Genomic DNA, 14983 nt, shown 5'->3' on the forward strand with positions numbered 1-14983 from the left:
ACTCAATTTCCCCAGGCCTAGGTACTCGGAGATATGGAATGTTAATGTTGTGCTGCTGACGCTGTGTCGCCGGTGGGCTCCAGCTAACTCCCTGCCCTCGGTCAAAATCACTTACAAAGTGGTTATGTTCATGGTGCTGGTTTCAGCGCAACGGGTCCAGTCAGTTGCATTAGCTGCGACTGGACAGGATGGTTACATCTGCAAATAATATAACATTTTATGTTCATGACTTATTCTAGCAGAATAAGACCAGGGGCAGCGGGTCTCAAACTAGTTTTCATGGCATACCTTTGGTTGTGTGTGGTCACACATCTAGAACAGTACATTAAGGTCGCCTAGAGCCTTATAGGCACTGAACTAGCAATGTTTGTTAATTACAAAAAACTCATAAGAAGGTATCAGTACAGACCATCTCCAGGTGGTTAAAACGGGTTTTGTCTTGTGCAGGAGTTGATGTTTTCAAATCTCACTCCACCAGGGCTGCAACAACATCAGCAGTGAGGGTTATGGAAGTTCCGCTGGACCACATCCTAGAGGCTACAGGATGCTCAAACGAGCAAACTTCCAAATGTTTGATAACAAACCCATTGCCAGACGGGTTTTCCAACTCTATTTTAGGTTCTGTTTTATAATTCCTCTCGGATGAGTGGGTTCACTATTATTATCATTCGGTCATTAAAAAGCATCAGCATGTTTTAAATCTATGTCATGTCTGAATGCATTATTAAATTTCACTCATCCATGGTCAACTAATGCAGTGTGTGACGCATGGACGCGTGTTCACGGCATGACATCACAGAGCTTTGAAATCTTCACGTAGTCACTCACGTGACTCCGAAGTAAAATAGTAAGATTAAATGAGAACTTACCAGTTTGAAGTTTGATCTTTATTTTATGAGGAGTTACGATGAGGGATTACGTGCCCTTCGCTCCCAACCCTCTCTCATAAAGATCAGCTGGAAGTTCAAGTTTCTCGAATCTTCCTATATTCAGTTCAACAACTGTTATCTGTGATTTCACACCGCTGCTTTGAAGATTGACTCGCATAGAAACATAGAAACATAGAAATTAGGTACAGGAGTAGGCCATTCGGCCCTTCGAGCCTGCACCAATATGATCATGGCTGATCATCCAACTCAGTATCCCGTACCTGCCTTCTCTCCATACCCTCTGATCCCCTTAGCCACAAGGGCCACATCTAACTCCCTCTTAAATATAGCCAATGAACTGGCCTCGACTACCCTCTGTGGCAGAGAGTTCCAGAGATTCACCACTCTCTGTGTGAAAAAAGTTCTTCTCATCTCGGTTTTAAAGGATTTCCCCCTTATCCTTAAGCTGTGACCCCTTGTCCTGGACTTCCCCAACATCGGGAGCAATCTTCCTGCATCTAGCCCGTCCAACCCCTTAAACATTTTATAAGTTTCTATAAGATCCACTCTCAATCTCCTAAATTCTAGAGAGTATAAACCAAGTCTATCCAGTCTTTCTTCATAAGACAGTCCTGACATCCCAGGAATCAGTCTGGTGAACCTTCTCTGCACTCCCTCTATGGCAATAATGTCCTTCGTAATGTAATACCTCATCGTAACTCCTCATAAAATAAAGATCAAACTTCAAACTGGTAAGTTTTCGTTTAATCTTACTATTAAAGTTACCATTTCATAAAGTCCCTCACGGTTGGCTGGTACAAAATATTGTGATGCATGGTATTCACAGAGATTGTGTCATATGGATTAAGGACTGGTTTACTGAGAAATTATACAGGGCTTCGCCGGATGAACGATATTCAAGCTGGAGATCTGTGACCAGAGGATTTCCACAGCAATTTGTGTTGAGAACTCTGTTATTTGCAAAATATTTGGCAGTTCAGAAGGAAACATAGATCAGCCAAGAATGAATGGTGGATTAGAGTCAATGGACCAAATGGCCTAATTCTGCTCAAGGGATTTATGATTTTACAAACTTACGAAGAAGCTGTTGGAACGATATGTCTTATGATATGCTAGCCTTCAGACGGGTTGGTTAATAATATTGCAGATAATACTAAGATTGCCGGAGCAGTGGAATGTGCAGAAGGATGTCAGAGTACACAGCGGGATATTGATCAGCTACAGATATGCGCGAAGGGATGGAAGATGCACTGTAATCAGAAACAGTGTGAGTTGTTTCACTGAGGGAGGTTGAATGTTAGGGTAAAATGAACAATTAATGGCAGACCCTAACAGCAATGATGTACAGAGGGATCTTGGAGTAGGTCCATAACTAACTGAAAGTTGATAGTTGAGAGATAATATAGATTGGTCTAGATTGAAAGGAGAAGTACATTCAATAGGCTAAATAGTCCTAGCATATGCCAGCCATCATTGGTAGAGGCATTGAGTATAATAATTAGGAAGTCATAATACATATCTATACTGGATCAAGATCTCTCCAGTAGATCTGTTTTATTTTGTCTTGGTGACACTGAGAGAAACCATACACATTGTTAACGGACAAAGCTTTGCAGACTTACTAATTCCAGAAGTTGTGGAACTGATATCAGTAGTTGTTTCACTTGTTTGTGTTGGAGTGGAGCTCTCGGTGGTTGTAGATACTTCTGTGCTCGGTGTCCCTGAAGTGAGTGATGTTGAGGTTGATGATGGAGCTGTTGTAAATGTTGAAACAGGAATAGTTGTCGGAGTGGTAGATGTTGTTGAGGCTGCATTAAAACACAGATACTCAGCACAGAAGGTGAGGTGAAATTAGTTGCTCATTTCCTTTCTCACTCACAACATTAAGGACAGTGAGTAGTTGAAATGTGAATTGTTGAAACAGGAGGAGATGAAAAACCAGCACATAGATTTCAGTAAGCCATTTGATAACATTCCTCGTGGTGGGCTGATCCAAAAGATTAAGATGCATGAGATTCACAGTGATTCACAAGTGTGAGTTGTTGCACTGAGGGAGGTTGATTGTAAGGGGATAATATACAGTTAATGGCCGAACCTTAACAGCATTGATGTACAGAGGGAGCTTGTGGTGCAAGTCTAGAATTTACCAAAAGGTGCATCACAAGTTGATATTTCAGAGGGAAATATAGTTCATCCAGGAATAAATGGCGGAGTAGACTCGCTCGGTCAAATAAATAAAAAATAACATCATAGTGTGAGAAAGAATTCATTTGATATGCTAGCCTTCATTAGCAGAGGCAATGAGAATAAGAATTAGGGACGCATAATACATGTTTAAACTGCAACAGGAAATTGTCCCCACTAGATCAGTGTTACTTTATTTTGGTGACACTGAGAGAGACCATGCACGTTGCTAACAGACAAAGCTTTAGTGACTTATTAATTTCTGAAGTTGTGGAACTGATATCAGTAGTTGTTTCACTTGTTTGTGTTGGAGTGGAGCTCTCAGTGGTTGTAGATACTTCTGTGCTCGATGTTCCTGAAGTGAGTGTTGAAACAGGAGGAGATGAAAAGCCAGTACAAATGTCAGGATAAAGTGCAATAAGTAAAGATCAACAGGCATATTTGCAGCATGAGCTGTTGTGAGAAGAATGACTGAAAATAATAGTTGCAACAGGAATATTTGCAACAGGAGGAAATGATTGGCCAATCATACATATAGTCCAAACCAATACAAACTTTGTTTAACGGTTACATATTAAATATCCAGTATTCTAGGGACCCAGTTACCAAAGTAGCTGGGGTCCTCCTTTATCGGTTACATATTAACATTGCCTCTAATTATTTATTTATATTTATAGATAGGAAAAATAAAGCAAGAAAGAAAAGAAATTAGAAATGAGAAAAGTAAGATAATATAGATAGGAAAAATAAAGAAAGAAAGAAAAGAAATTAGAAAAGTAGAATAAACTATCAATAATACAACTTAGGAGATAGGTCCGTAGGTCAGAGAACAAAACTATTCATCTAGTTGTCTACATAGATTTTACTTCGGAGTCAAGTGATGGACCTTATGGAAAGGATGCTCCCTCATCATATGCTCCGGGAAACGGAGTTATATCAGCGCGGGTCTCCTCGGGGGCCAATGGCGGCGCCTGGTCCAGGGCTGCATAATGTCTCCCTCTCAGAGGAGGGGAGCGTACGGGGTCAGTTCTGGACTGACTCCGAATTTGGAGGTATGTCTGGGGAGCATACCAGAATGCACGACATTCGTGAAGCACAAGAATTACCTGCCATGGCATCAAAGTTTGCGATACCCTCGCAAATAGAGGAGCCGCTGCAAGAGGAACTAGCTGCGAGCATTAATTACCTCACATCGCACCAGCTGCAAGAACAGGTAATGTGGAAACATCTGCAAAGTACCACACACCTGGGAATTGTGCTTCACTAAACGTACCGGCTGTGAACAGCTCTATCTGGGGATATATCGGAGGGGGCATCAAAGCCCAGGAGCTCCAGAGAATTCTGAAATTGCTGGCTTCAGGCATTACGGCATTTGCCAGGTCTGTGGATGGGGGGTCCCTTGTCAGATGTACAGCAGGATGCCCTGGCGTTGATGTGTAACATTTCGAAATTAACTGTTTTCAGAAGAACGCCATCCGACCTGCCCTAAACCCCAAATTTGCGGGATTGTGCAGGGCCAGCAATGTACAGCCACCGAATCTTCTGTTCGGAGAAGATCTGCCGAAATAGGTTAAGGACCTGGACGAAGAAGCAAAAGCTGTCGGGCTGATAAAGGCACCATTGACAAGCAAAGCTTCACCATTCCGGCAGCAGCACCCCTACGCTTCCAACCCTAAGCAGTTTTCTGAAGCTGGTGGCAGCTCGAACGCCAAATTCTCTGGGCAGAGGACTTTTTTAGGCCAAGGCCGAAGCCGGCCCTCATGGAAGATGCGCAACCTGCGCTCTCCAGCAACCCTACCCCCCAAACCTCGGGGCGGAAATAGTAACCATAAAACCACCGGTAACCATGGAGGTAGGTAGGTCTAGTTCTTGCCGGAACATGGGGTGTGTGGACCGGTTACAAGTTGGTGGGAGATTACACTTGTTTTTGAATGAATGGCGTTGGATAACATCAGATCAGTTTATACTGCACAGTATACAAGGGTTCCAAATCTAATTCCTTCCAAATTCATTGCCACCCACACAGCATACAGCATACACCAAGCCGGACATTTGTTCATTCACAACAGGAAGGTTTGGATGTACAAGCTGAAATTCAAACATTATTTACAAAAGGGGTAATTGAGAAGTCGAGTCATGAACATCACCAGGTCGAGTCATGAACATCACCAAAGAGTAGGATTAAACGGGTCCTTTTCAGAATGGCAGGCAGTGACTAGTGGGGTACCACAAGGCTCAGTGCTGGGACCCCAGCTATTTACAATATATATTAATGATTTCGACGAGGGAATTGAATGCAACATCTCCAAGTTTGCGGATGACATGAAGCTGGGGGGCAGTGTTAGCTGTGAGGAGGATGCTAGGAGGCTGCAAGGTGAATTGGATAGGCTGGGTGAGTGGGCAAATGCATTGCAGATGCAGTATAATGTGGATAAATGTGAGGTTATCCACATTGCTGGCAAAAACAGGAAAGCTGACTATTATCTAAATGGTGGCCGATTAGGAAAATGGGAGATGCAACGAGACCTGGGTGTCATGGTACACCAGTCATTGAAAGTAGGCATGCAGGTGCAGCAGGCAGTAAAGAAAGCGAATGGTATGTTGGCATTCATAGCAAATGGATTTGAGTATAGGAGCAGGGAGGTTCTGCTGCAGTTGTACAGGGTCTTGGTGAGACCACAACTGGCGTACAGTTTTGGTCTCCAAATCTGAGGAAGGACATTATTGCCATGCAGAGAAGGTTCACCAGACTGATTCCTGGGATGTCAGGACTTTCTTATGAAGAAAGACTGGATAGACTCGGATTGTACTCGCTAGAATTTAGGAGATTGAGGTGGGATCTTATAGAAACTTACAAAATTCTTAAGGGATTGGACAGGCTAGATGCAGGAAGATTGTTCCCGATGTTGGGGAAGTACAGGACAAGGGGTCACAGCTTAAGGATAGAGGGGAAATCCTTTAGAAACGAGATGAGAAAAACATTTTTCACGCAGAGAGTGGTGAATCTCTGGAACTCTCTGCCACAGAAGGTAGTTGAGGCCAGTTCATTGGCTATATTTAAGAGGGAGTTAGATTTGGCCCTTGTGGCTAGAGGGATCAGGGGGTATGGAGAGAAGGCAGATACGGGATACTGAGTTTGAATGATCAGCCATGATCATATTGAATGGCGGTGCAGGCTCAAAGGGCCGAATAGCCTGCTCCTTCACCTATTTTCTATGTTTCTATGTTTCTAATATATTTGCATGACAAAAGAAAGATGGAGGATGCCGAATCATCCTTGATTTGACTCAATTTAACTCTTTTGTGCAGTATAGACATTTAAAAATGGAAAACTTCGTTCCTGCCAAACAAATGATTTCCAAAGGATGCTTTATGGCATGCATCGATCTCAAAGATGCATACTATTCGGTACCCACTCACAGGGATCGCCGGAGATATTTGAAGTTTAGCTGGATGGGGCAACAGTGGCAGTTTAAAGCATTGCCTACTGATTTAACTTCAGCCCCCAGATTATTTACCAAATTATTGTAACCGGTGCTTGGGCTACTTAGAGCTCAAAATCATATTGTTATGGCATACTTGGATGATATCCTAATCATTGGGAAAACTGAAATTAGCTAAATTAGCTGTTTCAGCCACTAAACATGTTTGAGAGATTGGGGTTTCTCATCCCTCAAGTTAAATCCAAGTTGATACCATCTAGAGTTATTGATTATTTGGGATTTACCATTAACTCTATTGACATGTCTGACTCTGCCCTGGGGCAAGAGATTAGAATTAATAGAAGCCTGTAACAACCTTGTTGTTATGGAGCAACCATCTATTCGACAAGTAGCCAGTGTAATTGGCAAATTAGTGGCTGCTTTTCCAGCTGCACAGTTTGGGCCTTTGCATTATCAGAATTTACAACGTTCAAAGGAGCAAGCACTCAAAAACCATGTAGGTCATTTTAACAGACCTATGCGTTTATCAGCTGAAGCTATTTCTGAGTTACAATGCTGGACGACCAATATTCGACCAAGGTGGACGGCTGCTCCAGTAACATTTTGGTCAGCAAACCTTCAGTTATTTTACAAACTGATGCTAGTGCTCAAAGATGGGGAGCTGCTAATACCATCTCTAGTTGCGGTGGCAGATGGGATGCGCATGAGTCATCAATTCTTCAGTTACATGGTATTAACTACTTAGAAATGCTGGGAGCATTCTATACGTTAAAGGCTTATTGTGGGAATATGCATCATCTGCATGTCCAACTACAGATTGACAACACTACAGTGCTGGCATATATTAATCACAAGAGTGGAATCAAGTCAGTATCCTGTGAATATTTGGCTTACCTTATTTGGCACTGGTGTATTGCAAGAACCATTTGGATTTCAGCTACCTACTTGCCAGATAGGTTTAATATGGTGGCGGACACCAGGTCACGAAAATTTAATGACAACACAGAATGGATGTTGGATCATAAAGTATTTAACGAAATTGTTGCTCGGTGTGGAACACCGGATATCGATTTGTTTGCATCTAGGCTCAATCGCCAGTTACCAAAGTATGTTGCATGGGAGCCAGACCCAGGAGCAGTGGCGATAGATGCATTCTCACTACACTGGGGAGGAATGTTCTTTTATGCATTCCCTCCATTTTGCCTCATCAGTCGGTGCTTGCAAAAAATCAGCAAGACTCCGCTTCAGGCATTTTGGTAGTGCCTGACTGGCCTACGCAGCCATGGTTCCCACTGATATTGGGAATGATATCAGAGCCTTTTATGGCCATTCCCAAATGCAGAAATCTGCTGGTTCATCCCATGACTGGGGAGGGCCATCCGTTGCATGATCGAATCAATTTGTTGATTTGCAGACTTTGAGAAGACCTTTCCTGGGGCTCGGACTGTCAGATCGAACTGTGGACATGATCACTGCGGCTTGGAGGGATAGCACCAAGAAGCAGTACATCTCCTATATCAAGAGATGGGAAGCGTTCTGTTTGCAGTCCAACATAACGCATGACACGTATAACTGATGTCTTGGAATTTCTATCAAAACTATTCTTTGACGAGAGATTGAGTTATAGTGCCATTAATTGTGCCAGAAGTGCCTTGTCATCATAACTGGGATTGGGACACCACTCACCCTGGTCTCACCCGCTGATATCCAGGTTTTTGAAGGGTATCTTCAACACAAATCCCCCCAGGCCAAGGTACTCAGAGATATAGGATGTTAACATTGTGCTGACGCTCCTTCGCCGGTGGGCTCCAGCTACATCCCTGTCATTGGTCAAACTCACTTATAAAGTGGTTATGCTCATGGCGCTGGTTTCAGCGCAAGGGGTCCAGTCGTTGCATAAACTGCAATTGGACAGAATGGTTACATCTGCCTTTAAAATAACATTTTATGTTAATGACTTTGTCAAGCAGAGCAGACTACGGGTGTCAGGTCTCAAACTGTAGTTTATGGCATACCCCATGGACCTTCGGTTGTGTGTGGTCACACATCTACACTAGTATTTTAAGGCCACAAAGAGCCTTAGAGGCACTGAACTAGCAATGTTTGTTAGTTATAAAAAACCTCACAAGAGGGTATCAGTACAGACCATTTCCAGGTGGTTAAGACGTGTTTTGGCTTGTGCAGGAGTGGACAATGATGTTTTTAAATCTCACTCCACCAGGGCTGCAACAACATCAGCAGCGAGGGTTATGGAGGTTCCGCTGGACCACATCCTAGCGGCTGCAGTATGGTCAAACAAGCGAACATTCCAAATTTTTTATAACAAACCCATTGCCAGGCCGGGGTTGTTTACCAACACAATTTTAAGTTCTGTTTTATAGTTTACTCCCGGATATGAGGGGTCACTATTATTTTCATATATATCATTTGTTTATTCAAAAGCATCAGCAAGTTTTAAATCTATGTCATGTCTGAATGCATTGTTATTTTTTCACTCATCATTGGTCAACTGATGCAGTGTGTTGCATGGACTCGTGTTCACGGCTTGAAATCATAGACCTTTGAAATCTTCATGTAGTCACTCACGTGACTCCGAAGTAAAATAGGAAGATTAAACGAGAACTTACCAGTTTGAAGTTTGATCTTTATTTTATGAGGAGTTACGATGAGGGATTACGTGCATTCTGCCCCCAAACTTCTTCTCCTAAAGGTCATCTGGTAGTTCTAGTTTCTCGAATCTTCCTATATTCAGTTCAACAACTGTTATCTGTGATTTCACACCGCTGCTTTGAAGGTTGACCCGCATGCGGGTTGGCGGGCTTCATAACGCAATCCCTCATCGTAACTCCTCATAAAATAAAGATCAAACTTCAAACTGGTAAGTTCTCGTTTAATCTTCCTATTATAGTAACCATTTCATGAAGTCCCTCATGGCAGGCTGGTCCAAAATATTATGATACATGGGATTCACAGAACTTTTGTCATATGGATTAAGGACTGGTTTACTGAGAAATTACACAGGGCTGTGCCGGAAAAACAATAATCAGTCTGGAGATCTGTGATCAGAGGATTTTCACAGCAATTTATGTTGGGATCTCTGTTATTTGCAAGATATTTAACAGTTCAGAGGGAAACATAGATCAGCCAAGAATGAATGGTGGAGTGGACTCGATGGACCAAATGGCCAAATTCTGGTCAAGGGACTTATGATCTTACGAACTTGTGAACAAGCTGTTGGAATGATATGCCTTATGATATGCTAGCCTTCAGACGGGTTGGCTAATAATATTACAGATAATACCAAGCTTGCTGGAGCAGTGGACTGCAGAAGGATGTCAGAGTACACACCGGGATATAGATCAGCTACAGAAAGGCACGGAGGAATGGCAGATGCACTGTAATCAGAGACAGTGTGAGTTGTTTCACTGTGGGAGGTTGAATGTTAGGGAAAAATGAACAATTAGTGGGAGACCCTAACAGCAATGATGTAGAGAAGGATTTTGGAGTATGTCCATAACCTACTGAAAGTATCATCCCGTTGATAATTGAGAGGGAAATATCGATCAGCCAAGATTGAATGGAGGAGTACATTCAATAGACTAAATGGCATAATCTTGCTCCTATGACGTATGAACATGAACTTATGACAAGTTTATGGGGCGATATGAAGTCCTACCATATGCCAGCCTTCATTGGTAGCGGCATTGAGTATAATATTTAGGAAGTCATAATACATATTTAAACTGGATCAAGAAGTTCTCTCCAGTAGATCTTTGTTACTTTGTTCAGGTGACACTGAGAGAAACCATGCACATTGTTAACAGGCAAAGCTTTACAGACTTACTAATTTCTGAAGTTGTGGAACTGATATCAGCAGTCGTTTCACTTGTTTGTGTTGGAGTGGAGCTCTCGGTGGTTGTAGATACTTCTGTGCTCGATGTCCCTGAAGTGAGTGACGTTGAGGTTGATGATGGACCTGTTGTAAATGTTGAAACAGGAATAGATGTCAGGGTGGGAGATGTTGTTGAGGCTGCATTAAAACACAGATACTCGGCACATACGATGAGGTGAAATTAGTTGCTTATTTACTTTTTCACTCACAACATTAAGGACCGTGGGTAGTTGAAAAGTGAATTGTTGGGGTGCAAGTACAGAACTTAGCAAAAGGTGCATCACAAGTTGATAGTTCAGAGGGAAATATAGTTCAGCCAGGAATGAATGGCGAAGAAGACTCGACAGGCCAAATGCATAAAAAATAACATAATTGCGTGATAAAGAAGTCATTTGATATTCTAGCAGAGGCATTGAGAATAAGAGTTAAGGGCTTGTCCCTCTTACGTGTCCTTGGCACGCAAATTACACGACCTCGAGGTCACGTTGAGGCGCACGGGCATCATATAGCCGTGCGGGGCCGGTCCCACTGAGAAGCGTGAAGGGGTATGTAGTTGTGCACGACATCGCGCGGTGCTCCGAAATTTTTGTAGCGAATAAAATCTTCTCGCGCCAACAGCCTGTCGCGGAACTGATGGCCAAAGTGGGACAGGCCCAAGACCCTGGTGCGACGCAACGTCTCACCTCCAACAACAGCAGAAGCAGGCAAACAATTGCCGAACTAGGCCATGGGCTCACGGCTGTTGCGGTCCGGATCCGCCCCCACTCCTACTCCCAGAGCGGGGCCAAGAAAATTGAAGATGGACACAAAATGCTGGAGTAACTCAGCGGGACCAGCAGCATCTCTGGAGAGAAGCAATGGGTGACGTTTCGGGTCAAGACCCTTCTTTTCAGACTGAAGAAGGGTCTCGACACGAAACGGCACCCTTTCCTTCTCTCCAGAGATGCTGCTTGTCCCGCTGAGTTACTCCAGCATTGGGTGTCCATCGTCAAATGACGTCACGCGCTCGAGACGGTTGTGCGTACGTATGAAATCGCGCGTGACATTCGCGGGACCGTCGCGGCTCAACGTGGTCGCGTAATTTGCGTGCCAAGGACATGTAAGCGGGACTGTCTCTTAAGGAACGCGTTATACTTATTTAAACTGCAACAGGAAATTGTCCCTACTAGATCCGTGTTACTTCATTTTGCTAACACTGAGAGAGACCATGCACGTTGCTAACAGACAAAGCTTTAGAGTCTTACTAATTTCTGAAGTTGTGGAACTGATTTCAGTAGTTGTTTCACTTGTTTGTGTTGGAGTGGAGGTCTCGGTGGTTGTAGATAATTCTGTGCTCGATGTCCCTGATGTGAGTGATGATGAGGTTGATGATGGACCTGTTGTAAACGTTGAAACAGGAATAGTTGTTGGAGTTCATGGCAGACCCAAACAGCAATGATGTACAGGGGGATCTTGGAGTGCGTCCATAACTTACTGAAAGTATCATCACACGTTGATAATTGAGAGGGAAATATAGATCAGCCAAGATTGAATGGAGGAGTACATTCAATGGGCTAAATGGCATTATTTTTCTTCTTTATGACTTAAGAACATGAACTTATGACAAGTTTATTGGGTGCTATGAAGTCCTACCATATTCCAGCCTTCATTGGTAGAGGCATTGAGTATAATCATTAGGAAGTCATAATACACATTTAAACTTGATCAAGATGTTCTCTCCAGTAGATCTTTGTTACTTGTTGAAACAGGAATAGTTGTTGGAGTGGTAGATGTTGTTGAGGCTGCATTAAAACACAGATACTCAGCACGGAAGGTGAGGTGAAATTAGTTGCTTATTTAGTTTTTCACTAACAACATTAAGGACAGTGAGTTGTTGAAATGTGAATTGTTGAAACAGGAAGAGATGAAAAGCCAGTACATATGTCAGGATAAAATGCAATAAATGAAGATCAACAGGCATATTTGCAGCATGAGCTGTTGTGAGAAGAATGACTGAAAATAATAGTTGTAACAGGAATATTTGCAACAGGAGGAAAAGATTGGCCGATCATTATTATTATGCGGGTACACAAAAATGCTGGAGCAACTCAGCGGGTGCAGCAGCATCTATGGAGCGAAGGAAATGGGCGACGTTTCGTGCCGAAACCCTTCTTCAGACTGATGGGGGGTGGGGGGGAGAAGGAAGGAAAAAGGGAGGAGGAGGAGCCCGAGGGCATGGGGATGGGAGGAGACAGCTTGAGGGTTAAGGAAGGGGAGGAGACAGCAAGGGCTAGCAAAACTGGGAGAATTCAACGTTCATGCCAACCGTACGCAAGCAACCCAGGCGGAATATGAGGTGCTGTTCCTCCAATTCCCGGTGTTGCTCACTCTGGCAATGGAGGAGACCCAGGACAGAGAGGTCGGATTGGGAAGAGGGGGAGTTGAAGTGCTGAGCCACCGGGAGTTCAGGTAGGTTATTGCGAACTGAGCGGAGGTGTTCGGCGAAACGATCGCCCAACCTCCGCTTAGTCTCCCCGATGTAAATCAGCTGACATCTAGAGCAGCGGATGCAGTAGATGAGGTTGGAGGAGATACAGGTGAACCTTTGTCGCACCTGGAACGACTGCTTGGGTCCTTGAATGGAGTCGAGGGGGGAGGTGAAGGGACAGGTGTTGCATTTCTTGCGGTTGCAACGGAAAGTGCCCGGGGAGGGGGTGGTACGGGAGGGAAGGGAAGAATTGACAAGGGAATTGCGGAGGGAGTGGTCTTTGCGGAAGGCAGACATAGGGGGAGATGGGAAGATGTGGCGAGTGGTGGGGTCACGTTGGAGGTGGCGGAAATGGCGGAGGATTATTTGTTGTATTTGCCGGCTGGTGGGGTGAAAGGTGAGGACTAGGGAGACTCTGCCCTTGTTGCGAGTGCGGGGATGGGGAGAGAGAGCAGTGTTGCGGGGTATGGATGAGACCCTAGTGCGAACCTCATCTATGGTGGCGAAGGGGAATCCCCGTTTCCTGAAGAACGAGGACATTTCCGATGCCCTGGTGTGGAACGTCTCATCCTGGGAGCAGATGCGGCGTAGGCGGAGGAATTAGGAGTAGGGCATGGAGTCTTTACAGGGGGCAGGGTGAGAAGACGTGTAGTCCAGTTAGCCATGTGAGTCAGTTGGTTTGTAGTGTATGTCGGTCAGAAGTCTGTCCCCTGCGATGGAGGTGGTGAGGTCAAGGAATGGTAGGGAAGTGTCGGAAATGGTCCAGGTGTATTGGAGTGCCGGATGGAAATTGGTGGTGAAGTGGATGAAGTCAGTCAGTTGTGTGTGGGTGCAGGAGGTGGCCCCAAAGCAGTTGTCAATGTAACGGAGGTAGAGGTCGGGGATGGGGCCCTGGTACATATTGAACAGGGATTGTTCAACGTACCCGACAAAGAGGCAGGCGTAGCTGGGGCCCATGCGTGTGCCCATAGCTACGCCTTGTGTTTGGAGGAAATGGGAGGAGTCAAACGTAAAGTTGTTGAGGGTGAGGACCAACTCCGCTATGTGGAGGAGAGTGTCAGTGGCTGGGTATAGGTTGCTCCTCTGGTCGAGGAAGAACCGGAGGGCTTTGAGGCCATCCTGGTGGGGAATGGAGGTGTAGAGTGACTGGACATCCATGGTGAAGATGAGGGGGTGAGGGCCTAGTGAGTGGAATGCGCGGAGGCGGCGGAGAGTGTCTGAGGTGTCTAGAACATAGGTGGGAAGGGATTTGACCAAGGGGGATAGTATGGAGTCAAGGTATGTGGAGATGAGTTCGGTGGGGCACGAACAAGCAGAGACAATGGGTCTGCCGGGAGAGCCGGGTTTGTGGATTTTGGGGAGAAGGTAAAAACGGGCCGTGCGGGGCTGGGGAACGATGAGGTTGGAAGCTTGGTCGGGCAGGGCGTGGGAATTGATGAAGTCGGTGATGGTGCTAGATATGGTGGCCTGGTGCTCGTCAGTGGGGTCATGGTCCAAGGGTAAGTAGGAGGAGGTGTCCGAGAGTTGGCACGTGGCCTCTGCTTTGTAGAGATCGATGCGCCAGACTAACACGGCACCTCCCTTGTCGCTGGTTTGATAACCCAATCTGGGTTTTTGCGGAGTGATTCAATGGCAGTGCGTTCAGAGGGGGAGAGATTGGAGTGAGACAGGGGGGTGCAGAAGTTGAGGCGGTTGACGTCGCAGCGGCAGTTCTGGATAAAGAGTTCCAGAGCCGGGACGTTACGAGAGGGGTTCCACGAGGAGGGGGTGCGTTGGAGACGGTTAAAAGGGGTCATCATTGGGGGGCGAGGACTCCTTCCCATCGAAGTGCGCTGTGAGGCGGAGGTGACGGTAGAATCTTTATTCTTTGTTCAGGTGATACTGAGAGAGATCCTGCACATTGTTAACGGACAAAGCTTTATAGACTTACTAATTCCAGAAGTTGTAGAACTGATATCAGTAGTCGTTTCACTTGTTTGAGTTGGAGTGGAGCTCTCGGTGGTTGTAGATACTTCTGTGCTCACTGTCCCTGAAGTGAGTGATGTTGAGGTTGATGATAGACCAGTTGTAAATGTTGAAACAGGAATAGTTGTCGGAGTGGTAGATG

The 14983-nt window shown here is 44.9% G+C and overlaps 1 protein-coding gene across 1 annotated transcript in view; it reads right to left on the bottom strand.

Annotated features, from left to right (window-relative positions):
• LOC116979505 (serine-rich adhesin for platelets-like) overlaps window positions 1-14983 on the bottom strand; it is a 1930096-nt gene that overhangs the window by 1580387 nt on the left and 334726 nt on the right. The gene's annotated exons all lie outside the window — the stretch shown is intronic.

This window comes from Amblyraja radiata, chromosome 13 (genome assembly GCF_010909765.2).
Source record: "Amblyraja radiata isolate CabotCenter1 chromosome 13, sAmbRad1.1.pri, whole genome shotgun sequence".
NCBI lineage: Eukaryota > Metazoa > Chordata > Chondrichthyes > Rajiformes > Rajidae > Amblyraja > Amblyraja radiata.